General features: G+C 42.1%; 1 long non-coding RNA gene across 1 annotated transcript in view; it reads left to right on the forward strand.

Annotated features, from left to right (window-relative positions):
• Window positions 1-13332, forward strand: part of LOC308056666 — a 37398-nt gene that overhangs the window by 4051 nt on the left and 20015 nt on the right. Inside the window, exon 2 of the long non-coding RNA XR_013924910.1 lies at window positions 1-13332. This exon is cut by the window's right edge and continues 20015 nt beyond it. This is a non-coding gene — a long non-coding RNA (uncharacterized lncRNA).

Genomic DNA, 13332 nt, shown 5'->3' on the forward strand with positions numbered 1-13332 from the left:
GTGGGGAACTGCTGCACCAAAGGACCAAACAGCGTCATGTGAAACACTCACAGGTGGAGCAGAGAGCTGAGCTGAGGTGTGGAGTTTGCCCCCCATCCTCCAGTGCCAACCACCCTCCTCGACATGCACCCCAGCAGAAGGCAGAGATGCATCAGCCACCTGTGGTGTTTATGCAAGCACCCACAGCTCCTCAAGCCAGTGGATGGCTATTTGACAAACTATTTGCATGCTTGACTTGCAGATATAGGCCTGCACAGCATCTTTTCACAGGAATAGAGCTTTTGTGGTGGTATCTCTGCCCATGCCCAACAAAAGTGCATGAGCTGGATCTCTTCTGACATGGGAACTACCACTGAAAAAGGGCAAGTGTCTGCCTCCCTGAGTGCTACTAAATTAGTTCATCTGGCTGTAGACACAAGGAGTCAGTCTACACTTTCTTTCTAGAGAGGCTAGGATGTCTTTGCAGCTAGAAAGAGCTAGAAGTCTCTCTCCTTAGTTTCTTCCTCACAGGAATATAAACCTAGACAATGTAATCTTAACCTTTAAAATTTCCTCTTTTTTTGTCTTTTCTGCTGGAAGTTAATATTGCACTTGTCATGCTCATTGGTGTCTTCTACCAGGCAATATTTTGGTGGCAGAGCTAGCACTACTGAACAGCACATACCACAGCTCAGCTCCAGTGAGTGATGCAACATGTGCAATGACAGGCTGCCCTTCCTTAGGCATGGTTTTCCGTTTTGTGGCCCCTTTGTGCTACTCACATGGCTCCAAGAGGCAGCAGTGGAGCATGGCTGCCTGGTTAGTGACTCCTGCGGGACAGCACCTGTGTGCCAGGCCCCACTTGTCCATCCTCCTTGCTGAGGGGTGAGTCAGGGAGGAGGGGGTCTACAATCGTGGGGTAGCCAGAGTTGGCCAGGGTTCTGCTGGCACTTGACCCCTTTGCATCCCCATCCACCTTTGTACCTCCGCCCAGCCAGGGCAGCTTGCAGCACCCGTTCAGCTGTGCGTCACGTGTATGGAGACTGGCATTTAGCTTAACCCTAGTCCGGTTCTTGAGTCTGGATACTTGTGTTTTATCGTTAGTCTCCAGTCTTGCTTTCCTGCTCAAGTTATGGACCAACACTAGGTCTCCTGTGGAGTGGCTGGAAGAAAACGGGCATATTATGAGCAATCCAGACCAAATAACTTGGTTGTAATAACAGGCCACAGCTCTAACAAGCTACAGGTGTTGTGAAGAACATATGCAAGGCCAAGGGAGACAAAGAAACTGTGTATTCACAGAGATGTAAGAGAGTTGGACAGAAAGATGAAAAAAAGAGGATGCCTGCACAAGGGGGGAGCAGCGTGTGGGCACCACACCAGGACCAGTCATAGGGGAGGTGGAAGCGTGTGAACGAGTAGTTTTAACCTGTCACCTTTTACATAACAAAGCGTGCGTAGTGTGTGTATTTTTAGCTGTAGAGTATAAATTGCTGTGTATCTCTTAATAAAGTGGCACTAACTTGATCACATTGCTCGTATCAGTTGTGTCCAAGCCTTCTGCGTCAACAGTCTCCCTCTGTTCTCATGCCACGTTTACTTTATTATCTCCTAGTGAATTACTGAAAGAGAAATAATAGTATATTTAGGCTTAACTTTAGATAAAAGTTCATTCTTTAACTCTGAGGGAGCCACATAACGTGCACAGCTATGCTAGCCAGGCAGCTGCCACACTCTGAAGGCTGCTGTTCTTTGTCTTATTTCTAACTGCATCACTGTTGATTAGAGTGAAGTAGCCTAGATGGTCCTTAAACCAAGAATATGGCCTCACCACACTAGGCCCCACGCAAAGTCCTCTCATTCCCTGAATGATGAGGAATTGAGTTTGGAGCCCAAACCTCAGTATCCTAGTACAGAGCTGGCAGCCGCCAGCCTCTCCTTCTAGAAAACAAAGAGAACAGACCAGCTTGGTTGAAAAAGCAGAAGGAGAACAAGCACCTCCCAACATCTTTCAGTAAGTTTCTTCATGCATGGAATAATATTTCAGGAACTAATTCTCTCCACTCTCACCCTGATGCAAACTGGGAATGCCATAATGCTGTGGGAGGCAGCGGGGGCACACTGGGAGAGCCCAGATCCAGGTTATGATTAAATGATTCCCATCCATGAATATTTTCAGGATCTTCCTAACATGCATTAAGTGTTGTAAACCTGCTGTCACAGTGGTCATCACCCAAACTCGGCAAAGACTTTGAAGGGGAGGGGCTGAGGGGGGTTATCCACCCAGCCCCAGAAAAGGCTCTTTCTCAGATGGGTTGAGAAACCTGTCTGGGCAGGTTTGAGGAAGCTCACACTACTGCTGCTCTTGCTTTGTGGAGGGGATGGTTTTGGCTAGTTTGAAGGATGTGGTGCAGATTGAATGCTCATTTCTCAGCATCACAATGTGCTCTGGCTGGGTGGAGCTCATCTCTCCCACGCCATGACTGAAAATGCAAAACCTAATCAACCAAAGCTTTTAGGTTTGCAGCACAGAGCAGCTTAAGATGTAACTTACTAGGAAGGGAATATTTAAGGAGGAGGAGAGGGAGATCAAGCGAAATGAAGCCTATTTTTTGATCTACTACTGCCTAAACATCACATTTTGATTTCTTATGTTAAAATGACATCTGTTACCAAAAGTCTTTCTGCTTATTTATTTGCTTTCAAAACACAGCTCTCAGTTGAAAAATGTTTTTGTTCAAGCTTAAAGATTTGGTTGTCTCTAAATGAGTTTTTCCCATTGCTTTTTGTTTTATAAGAGAACAGTCAAATAAAAGAGTTTTAAAAATTGTCACATGCCCAGTAAAACTAAAATAAGCATAAAGATCTATTTTTCACAAAGTTCCAGGCTTGCCAAACTCTAATATAGATAAGACACTGCAAGTTTCAGCATCTCTTGTCCTCTCCCTATCTTTAACCACATAACTTATTGGCATATGCTAAAATACACGCAGAAGAACTGCAGATTCAACAGTACCAAAGTGATGTAGAAGGATAAAGCCCCATTCAATGTCAATGGGAGCTCAGAACACCAAAGCCTTCTTCCTCAATTTAAATCTTCAGCTGCCTGGCTAAATGCTATTTCTAAACATTATGTGCACCTCTACACTTCAGAAATGTAGTTGTAACAACATGAGAAAATAATTCCTCCTTTTCACTACATGCTGTCTGTCTTTACAGTATACCTATTATGTGCGTATATAGTCCACATCAAATATCAGTGTAGGGTTGGTGGTGTAAGATACATCACCAGATGTATCTTCAATAGCCAAATCAAGCTTCTGAGACCTATTCAGGTTTCCAGCTTCTTCAGAAATGTTATAAAGAAATAAGCAAAGAGGTTACCAACCTCCTCACAGGAAACACCCAGTCTGGTATTTGCTGATAAAAGTTTATTAAACCCTCTAGTGTTCATAAGCTATTGAAGTGCACGGTTGCACTGTAACCTGAATCTGGCCATGTGTGAACAAATCCTTGTGCAATAATTAATATGTGACGTTTGCTCCTAGAAACAATTAAGATATACTTGGATGAGTTGATTTAGAAAACATATGGTTTATTTATAAGGAGGTGGAGGGGGAAGAAGCTGCTACTTTCAACATGGCACAAATTAGAGCATGAGAACAGACTATATTATTGCACTCTAACCGAACAGTTTAACATCTATTTTTAATTTAGTTTTTGTCACAGGGATAAAAATCTCCTAATCATATGATTTCACAGCCTCATTTTTACCTCCACATCTCCTTGTGTGACCAGATGATGCCAACCTCAAATAGATAACAAAGCAACCCTTGGTTTGTTGCATGCAACATTACCAGCACTACCTTCCTTCTCTTTGTGGCTTCATTTGCATGGGTTGGCTTCTCCTACCACTGAAAGAAATTAATGCAAACTAGAAGTCATCACATGGTCACAGGAGTACACAAACACAAGAGGACTAGAGCTGTTGGAGGTAACTCAATAGATGCCCTGGGGGCAGCCAGTTACTGGATTACACACTAAGCCTTCTTCCTCTCTGCCCAGCCAATACCTATCTCCAAAATGCTAACGGAAAGAACAGCCTGGGGATTAACCCGCTGTTGTGGGAGACACCCCAGTTCATCTCCTTTGCTATGCTACAGCCATTCCTCCTGACAGAGGGCTGGATTCACTGTTTACATTCTGCAGTGTCTGTTGACTGTAAAGATGACCATGTTAGACTATTAGAAATCCAAAGTCAGGCTAAGATCTGTTTCATCTAGTTCCATAATGTGATCTTCTTATTTACAAAATAGAAGGCAAAGTATTTTCCTCTTCCCAGCAGTTTCTGAGATTAAAAAATTGACAGAAAGCTCATAATGTACACGAACTCTACTATAATAGGGGCTGTGAAGACACAAGGAAGAAAAAGGTAGGTAAGGTCTTCAAGATGCCTTAGATAATTTGCTTGAGGATTGCATATATCCTGAAAGGATGAGGAGGTCCAATGAAAACACCTGTCGTTCCAGCACGGGGAGGTGACTGTCACTGTGCAGATACAGTACTAAAACATAGCTGTAGTGTGGAAAGTGCTGGTCTAAATGACCTCCTAGACCTCCTCCCACATATGCTTGGACCTCTTGAACTTAAGCACAGTCTTTTATTTTGGGCTCGGTGGTTACCCAAAATAGGGCAACACCATTAATGCTGTCAGAACAAGTATTTGCAAGAGAACAAACAATCAAACAACATCCCAAATGACACAGTAAGTAATGGTCTAAAAGTTAAAGGTAGCATTCACTGAGAAGAACAAGATGAGTTCAAAACACCTGGAAGAATCTTTATGTTCATGACGGGCGGAAAATAACAGCAATCAAAGAAATTCTCTGCTCTTTGATGTCCTCTCCCCAATAAGAAAATAAACCAGTATCATAGAAAGTTAAGTTCACACTACTGCTATGGATCAGGTCTGCTGAAACCTGATGGTCTCCACCCCAGTCACTATTGACTGGTTTTTCTCAACAGTGCACAGGGCTGGAAACTACTGGAAGGGGCAAGCTACATTCACACTGTGACAATTTTGGCTGATTGCTGTCTTCTGATACTGGACTCAGTATCAAAAGACCACCTCTGGTGTGAACAGCAGTGATTTTGCCATCGAGCACTTCAGCTACTGCTTACTGAATCTAAGGCACCTTTCTCATTGAAAGTAGCACATACTGTCTCAGTCCTTAGTAGAACCTAAACAAGGCTTTGGATTACTGCAAACAAAACATATAGACAGAGCTATTTGTTCTTCACATATTTCTAACTACTTCTGCGTGCTGCACTGGGTATGATGCAAGGAGGTTATGAAGAGGTAGAGATTCTGGCACCAAATACTTTTCCCAGGCAACATGAGTTATAGTGCAGTTTTCCAGCCCAGATCATTTTAAAGGACAGACATCTTGCCTACACGCTTTCCAAAGGTGGCTATTTACAAGCCCAGAGTAGAGAAATTCCAATATACTTAAAAATGGGACTCTTGAAACACTTCTGGATGTTTGCAAGATGCACTTAATTGTGTTACTACCCCACTGGAAATCAGGATTTAATTACTATTGCATCAGGAAAAAAAGCCGTGTTTTTCTGTAATGAAATATATACTTCAGAGCTGAATCAACAACACAATTTCAGACTGCCAAGGCAAAACATCTACAACTTCAGCAATTCTGTTAAAGAAGTGAGATAAACCATAGATACCACTGCTTAAAGAAGTTCTGAACTTGAGCAAACTAGTTCAAGTCCTGAAAAAAATTGAGGTTTCTTATATAATAAAGCATCAGCTAAAAGAATAGGCAATAAATAGGTGTCTTAGGCCATGTCTTTGGCTGGCAGAACAGGCAGACACATCCATTATCACCTTTCCTCTTTTTATACGAGCCCTTCCACCTCTGGCTGTTGCAGTAAGAATGCATTCAAGAATCAAAGGAATTCATAGGAGCAGTGGGGAACATAAAGCCCTGTATTATGCATATGAAATACCTGTAGTAATGGATAGTCTTGGGCAGTCTGTATAATTATTGGTGGATATTATAGGAAGTTTTGGATCACCGTCAAGTAGTTAAAGATAGTGAAGGAATGACACTTCTAAAGTTTTGTCCCTTTTCAATGCTGAGTGAGTCACCGTACTCTGGCAGTCTGTGAAAGTCACATTCCTGGTTGTATTGCTTGGTGAGAAAGAGATTTCTAATGTCTTTAGAGAGTTTGCTAAGACCCAAAGCCAGGGTGAAACTTCATCTGTAAACCAGGTCTGTGTCTAAACTCTGCCTCCTTTTCTTAAACAAATCTCTGTTCCTATGATGCCTATCTGAAATTGACATTTTCCTCTATGAGGCAAAACTGAGACATCTTTGTGTGCTTCCTTTTAGGGAGATGTTATTCAGTGAAATAGAGATTATCCTGGCATAATAAAAAGTCAATTTGCAACAATGTTCAGATAAAGGCTGTGTTCAGCATTTTACTGTTCAATATTTTTATTGATTAGAGGACTTGAAAGTACGTTCATCAGTTTGTAGATGGCAAATGAGAGGTCCTTTGGGCTTTGAAAATAGGCTGAGGTCTAAGTGGAGGTAACTCTAAATTTCACTTATATTTGCTAGAGATTAATTTCTAATTAATGAACCTTTACTCCCCTCCCTAAATATCCTCACATAATTCAACTCCTACTCCCAGCTCTTGTGAGTCTAGTAACTGGGAGTGCCCAACATGGAAATTACATGCTTGCTTGCCAACTGCAGGGAAATCAGTGTGAAATCAACAGTTTGAAGCCCTGTGGATTGTGTTCTGCAACGGATCATTTCCTCTGTGCTGGATGTTCAGATACAAGATCACACACACTAATTTAGATAAGAAGGAACTTTGCAGCAGGGCTGTGTGATCAGAGAATCCAGAAACCAGTGCTGAGGGGATGAGAACAGTCAGAAGAAGGAAGGGGTAGGAGGAATTTCCTGTTGAGCACACACACACACACAGAAGAAACAGAGTGGCAGCCAGAAACCCACAAAACATATGGCTTACCCCAAAGCTGATATTCACTTTCATAATTCCTTAAACAACAGGAGAGAGGGATGCATACATTGTAGGGAAGGATGGCAGACCATCACCCTATCCAAAGCCATTGCTGTTAACGGAAAGACATCTATCTGCATCAGTAGTCATAGTGTTTTTAAGGGCTTGATCTGATTTGTGGCAATTGTTGGATAGGAAAACTTCTGTTCCATCCATCAGTCTGGGTGGATAAGGGCCCACATCCTTAGCTGTTGTCCAAAAGCAGAACAGCTCATGATCGTCTGTACAGATATGCTTTCCCAACACAAAGCTTAGCTGCCTGCCAGTGAAGTCCCCTCACTCTAATTTTGGACTAGAGATAGGAGAAACGTTCCCAGCGGTGTTGCTGCAGCACTTGGATCAAAATGAGTGTTATCAGGGGAAGGCGGAGGAGGAATTGGACAGCTTTTTTCCTAACATCTCTTCTTTACCTTCATCTTTTTGTCTCACAGCCTGAAAAGTTGTAGCTAGAATATGGTTTGGGCTTTTTTTTAAAGGAAAAAATAAGCAGCAGACAAAAACTCCAAAACACTAGCTCAGAAAGCACAGAAAACTTTCTGTGTTGGGATTTTCTTCAGAAAAATATCTGGAGGAAATCACCTTTTTCAGTCCAAAAAAGCATCCAGCAACCCCTCTCTCCCTCCAAATACAGCATTTCTCATGGTCGATTCTTGTCATGTTTAAAGCAACTTGATAAATACAGCAACTATCAAGAACTACCCCAACAGTGTTATTTCTTAAGAATTTCAAAGCTTTGAAGTTCTTCTTACACCGCATTTGATACTTTATTTCTTCTTAAGAATTTCAAAGCTTTGAAGTTCTTCTTACACCACATTTGATACTATCACTATTATTCATTTCTCTGGCAATAGCACCTAGCAACCTCAATCATTTTGGCAGATGTTATGCAAACATATAGGTCCATTTACACTTTTCTGCATGTCAGCCACTGAGCTCCTCTTTTATTGTGGGGAGTTATTTGCATAGCTGGTTAGTGTTACTATGCTACCTGCTCTTCAGACACCCTTGTCTCAGTCAGATGTCTTGGAGAGCTTCTCTAAGTATAAGCAAGCCAAGACTTAGTTGAATCTCTCTTATAACTGTATCTTATATATATATATATATATATATATATATATATATGAATGTCTCTTATAACTATAAACTGTCATATTCTCTGAGACAGGTTTTTTTTGCCTTTGGGCTGCCTTTTTTCAAAATGGATGCATCCATGCAGATAGATCAGAAGAGCCCAATGCTTTTTAAGTGCTTGCTGGGTAGTATGTCATTTATATTCCCCTCTCTTTTAGAAACCCTTCTCAGGGCTTTGTTTGCTTTTCAACTGCTGCCAAACATTGTCCAGATGGTCATAATGTCACATCACTGTAGGTCTTTTATTTTCTAGTCTGTGCTCTGTTTTGTCCTTCCTTCTAAGCTAATGCCTCTAGGACTATTTTTGGCCCCTTACTTCATTTCCTCTCCCTTCTGTACATCAAGCTGGGTGAGTCACACTCATCCATCCAGGAAACCTCATCTATTACCCCAATTGTTTGGGACTAAAAGGAGGAGAAGAGCAGTCATCTTCAGACAACACAGTTTGTGCCACCCCGAAGTGTCTCACCAAGGGCTTAGATACTTTACACCAACTAGTTACTCTTCACACACTCAAGGCTGACCTGGCGTGTGTAACAGCACTGACCGCACCTCCAGGAATGTGCTTTGGAAAGGGAGTATCTTGCCAGGACCCTGTGATTATCACATGCTGCTTCATTTTTTAATAGTATCAGGAGATCCAATTCTCACCTGTACATGCATGCAGAAGGTACCCTTGTATGCCAACAGAAGACAGTATACAAATGTTCAAGTGCAAGTTCAGCTGAGATTGCTCCACATGCAAAGTAAGTAAAGAAACATGCACACAGTCCTTGGATCCTGAATTCAGTCAAGTAGGCACTTCAGCATTTTCCTTATCAACATGATCATTAGAAACCTTAATTTCCCTCCTTCTTAGTTTCTCTCCTGTATTACAATGAACTATCCACTTTAGAAGAAAATGTTTATGTCTTCTATCACTTCCTTCCATATTCTGAGATACCATTTTTCCAAGCCTATTGCTTTCATCATTGTCTTTAGTTTTGATGCTGTCCTGCCTGCTCAGTTTTAAGACCAAATGCTATCTAAATATCACATTCCTCCAGAACAGACATCTCATTCTCTGAGATGTTACCATTAATATCGGCAAACAAGAAGGGAAAGAAATTAAATAACAAGACTCAAGGAACAGCTACTCCCACTCTTCAGTGGTGGAGTAGAGGAGACGTGGGCTTTGGAAACAAGGCTGTGCATGATGGCAGCCTGAAGTTGTATACCCATTTGCAACCCTTGGTTTAACGACCCTGATTCATGAAGGCAGTGGGAAAGATCTCTGATTTTGAAAAAAAATGTCTGTGTTCTGCCTCTCTGTTGAGGAAGGACAAGGTCAGGTAGGTCTCTCACCTGTTTGCTATCAGGCTCTGAGTAAACAGTGCCACAGCCTACCACAGCCTCTAGTATTTGAAGTGTCAGGTGCAATGACTGGTGCTCATCATCTGGACTTGTTGCGACTCCATAAATCCATTTATTGAGACAAAATGGCAGAAGGCTGATGCAGCACTTCATTCAGTACAATACAATAATTCAATTTAGTGTGAAACAACATCAGCACCTCAAGCTGTGAATGCCTTGCTGTATTTCGATAGTTAGATGGGGTGAACCGGTGTACCTTGGTGGAAATCTAACGCTCTGCAAATTTAACCACTGGGAAGATGGAGCCCATTGTGCAACTGGGTCCAAACCTGTCATTCCTCTTGCTGTTAGCTGGCCTATTGTACTGTAACCAGTTGTGTGAGAGGTAACAGGTTTACTGAATTGCACATTTGGGTTTCATTCAGAGATTAACCGAACATTCAGAGGTGTTCAAACCAGTGCCAGCCAGTCTCACTCTGGCATTGGAATAACCCCATCAGTGTCATACCCCAGCTAACACAATTAAGGGAGACGAAAACATTTTGTACACAAAAGAGCTGACTGATAGCACTTCAGGAATCTCCTTCTTGTGTTCAATTGCCATCAGGCCTCATAAGACACAGAGCCAAATTCTCACGTTGCTCACCTACCATTGTAGATAAAATCCCCTCTAATGCCAGAGGAATTACTTTGGGGCCACATATTGCCATGCTAGACAGTTCCCAAGACGAGAACTCAGTGTTTTTTTCCCTCACCCAGTTCCAGAATTAAAAAAAAAAAAAAACAGCTCAGCAGGCTGCAAAACTTTCAGTGGGGAAACTGCCTTTGTGTGCTTACCGACTTGAAACATGGCAGCAAAAGCTTCTGGAGCAGGCAAGGTAACAAAGTAGCAAGATGCTGAGAATCTCAAACCCTGCATACAGATTAATTCTGTTAAGGAAGTTTTATCCTTTCAATCAAAAAAACCCAAAGTGAAATCTACTTCACCGGAAACCCAGGCTGAACTGATTTTTCTGAACGCACCAGTTCCCATAAATCAAAGGCACCTGTAATCATTCAACACCTCTGTGAAATCAGGACAAATCTTGGGCTTTTCTGATTTCCAGGAGTAATATAAAACACTAAATACAAACCAAAAGATTCATCCCAACCTGCCTAGTCATCTCCTGACACCCATCCCATACATCCAAACACAATGCTGTCAGTCGGCTGATGGGATCAAATAGCATCCAGGTTGAAACCAGTGCAATCCAGAGAACAATGGTTTCAGACTCAGTGGGCTGGTAAATGGAAGGTATGGTGTTGTGGTTTTTTGTTTTGGTTTGGTTTTGTACCTACACAATGTGACCATAAAGCATATTTTTCATGTTGAGAAAATGAGAATGAAACTCTCAAAGGTCATGCAGCAAGCACCCTGTCCGCCCACCAAGATGAAGATTTAGGATCTAAAATCCTGAACCACAGAGATGGTCACAGGAGTTCATCAAAGCTATATTTAAAGCAGAGATATATTTTACAAAATTGAAATTAAATGCAAAAATATATACAATTATTTATTACTTTTTAAAAAAAAATCTTTCTAATCCCACCCCCATTTCTCAACAGGTTGTGAGTGTTGGGTGAATACAGTGATAAAGGCTTGGAACTGCAGAAACCAAAATCCTCAGGCACAAAAACTGGCTTTGGACTTACCACTCCCTCTCTCTGTAACACAGCTTTTATTTCTAGAAAGCAGACACTATGATCCTGACAACTTGGTAAAATCCTTAAACTCTAGAAATTGTACTGTGTTGTATTGTTTGGCAAGTGAAGCCTGGTTCAGGGTCCTGGATCCAACCATCCTGGTTTCTGTGCCAAGGTTGCAGACAGCCTCTCCTGCTGAAAGCATCAGTATCAGCGCAGGTATTCAACATGAGAAAGGCACATATAGATGGGGAAGAGCACGGAGAAAATAAAGCCATTGGTCAGCATAAGTCAGCCAGTGATCTTAGCATAACAGAAACCCGAGCATTCTGAAGGGGGTTTTAGAGGACTCTGTGGCAAAAGAGTCCTAAGGAAAGATTTGGAGGAGGAGAGAGAGCAGCTTTGCAGGCAATACAGCAAGCGGGGAAGGTATGGGAGAAGGCATCAAGGTGGCTGTTTAGAAGCCTCCCAAGCAGGAGCATGGGCTGAATGGGATGTTCTGCAGAACCTGAGAGCCATGGGAAGCAGCAGGCTTGTATCTAATGCTGGGAAGAAAAAGCAGCTAATGAAAAGGTGCAAAGACAGTTAAACAGCTGAACAGTTGCTGCCACAATGGTCTAGACAGAAATGAGTATGGTGAAGTAGTGTTTGTTAAGGTCAGATAAATGTTTTGGTAGTAACTGACATGCAAGAGATTTATTTGCATGGGTGGGTACAAAAGGCTGATTTTTGAGGTGTTACGCAGACTGAATAGGCAAAGTCAGAGCATGGCTGAACACACAAATCTGGTAAGAATCCCAAATCAAAAATACTTATGAGTGGTTTTCCCCTACCTTTATTATTATTACTGTTATTGTTGTTGTTGTTATTATTTCATCAGTTCTGATGGTTACATTTATTCTCCATCTGTCAGGCAGTTGCTGCAGAGTAGAGGTCCTCTGTATATATACAGCTACTTTGGTGACCCAAGTAATTATAGAAGTACTTCATAGCTTTTTTCTTCCATAGGCACCACACAGATGACATCGCTGAGACAGCAGGATACAGGTTTTGTTTGTGACTGGATAGTCACTAAATTGTTTCCTGAGTTCCTTGAATGGGAAGCAGTTTTCTTCTCAGATCTGTTGCTTACAGAGGAGGATGAACACATATCACGTGGTCTTAGCACTTGAGGTAGAGCACACAAGCCTGGCAGGTGAGAAATAAGGGGCATGTCATTGCATGTTGAGGCCTGGAGGATGGGGAGGTCACCAGCAAACTGAGCAGACAACTCCACAGCACACTTCTCCAGGCAATTCTGAGACCAGAGCTGTACTTTGACACTGCAAGGCTGAGCCTTGGTCGGGGACATCACTTTGTAAAGAAGTACGCATTTCTCGTTTTCATATCAGCTAGAAGCAGAACACAATGCAAGTGCTACCATTGTCCTACCATGCATTGAATCCTGTGTGTCAAGTTGCACTCAACCTCAGAAGGCAATGCTCAGACATATTTGAGCCCACACTACTCATTCCACTTCACATACAGATGCTTAGCACTATGACTTGGGGCCACTTAGCATAGCAGAAGCTGCAGCAGTACTCTGTGCTTTTGAAACTATGTATGCAGCAAGCTCCTTAAAGATCCTTAGTTTTTTGCACTCCAGGTACTAGGAGCAACGACTCACAGACCTTCGCAAATTTATGAGCCATAATTCCCTTCACTGCAATTACTGTTAGAGACATTAAAGAGCTAGACCTATCTAAGTATTTATAAAGCAACATCTGAGCACCTTCTGAATCACTGAAAAAGCTACAGACTGACTCATTTTGTCACTGGAACCAAAGGATGGAATTTTAAAGTACCTGACCATGCAAATCTGCACTTCTGCATACCTGACAGGGCAGCAAAGAGTGGTGCATGCTTCTGGTCAGATTCTTGGGGAACACAAAGGGAAGTAAGCGCCTCAGAGTCAACAGAGAGGTGCTGATTTATGCCAGTGAAAGAATCAATGCCTTGGGGGAACTTAAATGCTTTAGTCACACATTCCAGTTAATCAGGAAATTTCTCCTGCAGAGACACTGCAAGATGCATGTG

Source organism: Falco punctatus (assembly GCF_963210335.1).
Source record: "Falco punctatus genome assembly, chromosome: Z".
NCBI lineage: Eukaryota > Metazoa > Chordata > Aves > Falconiformes > Falconidae > Falco > Falco punctatus.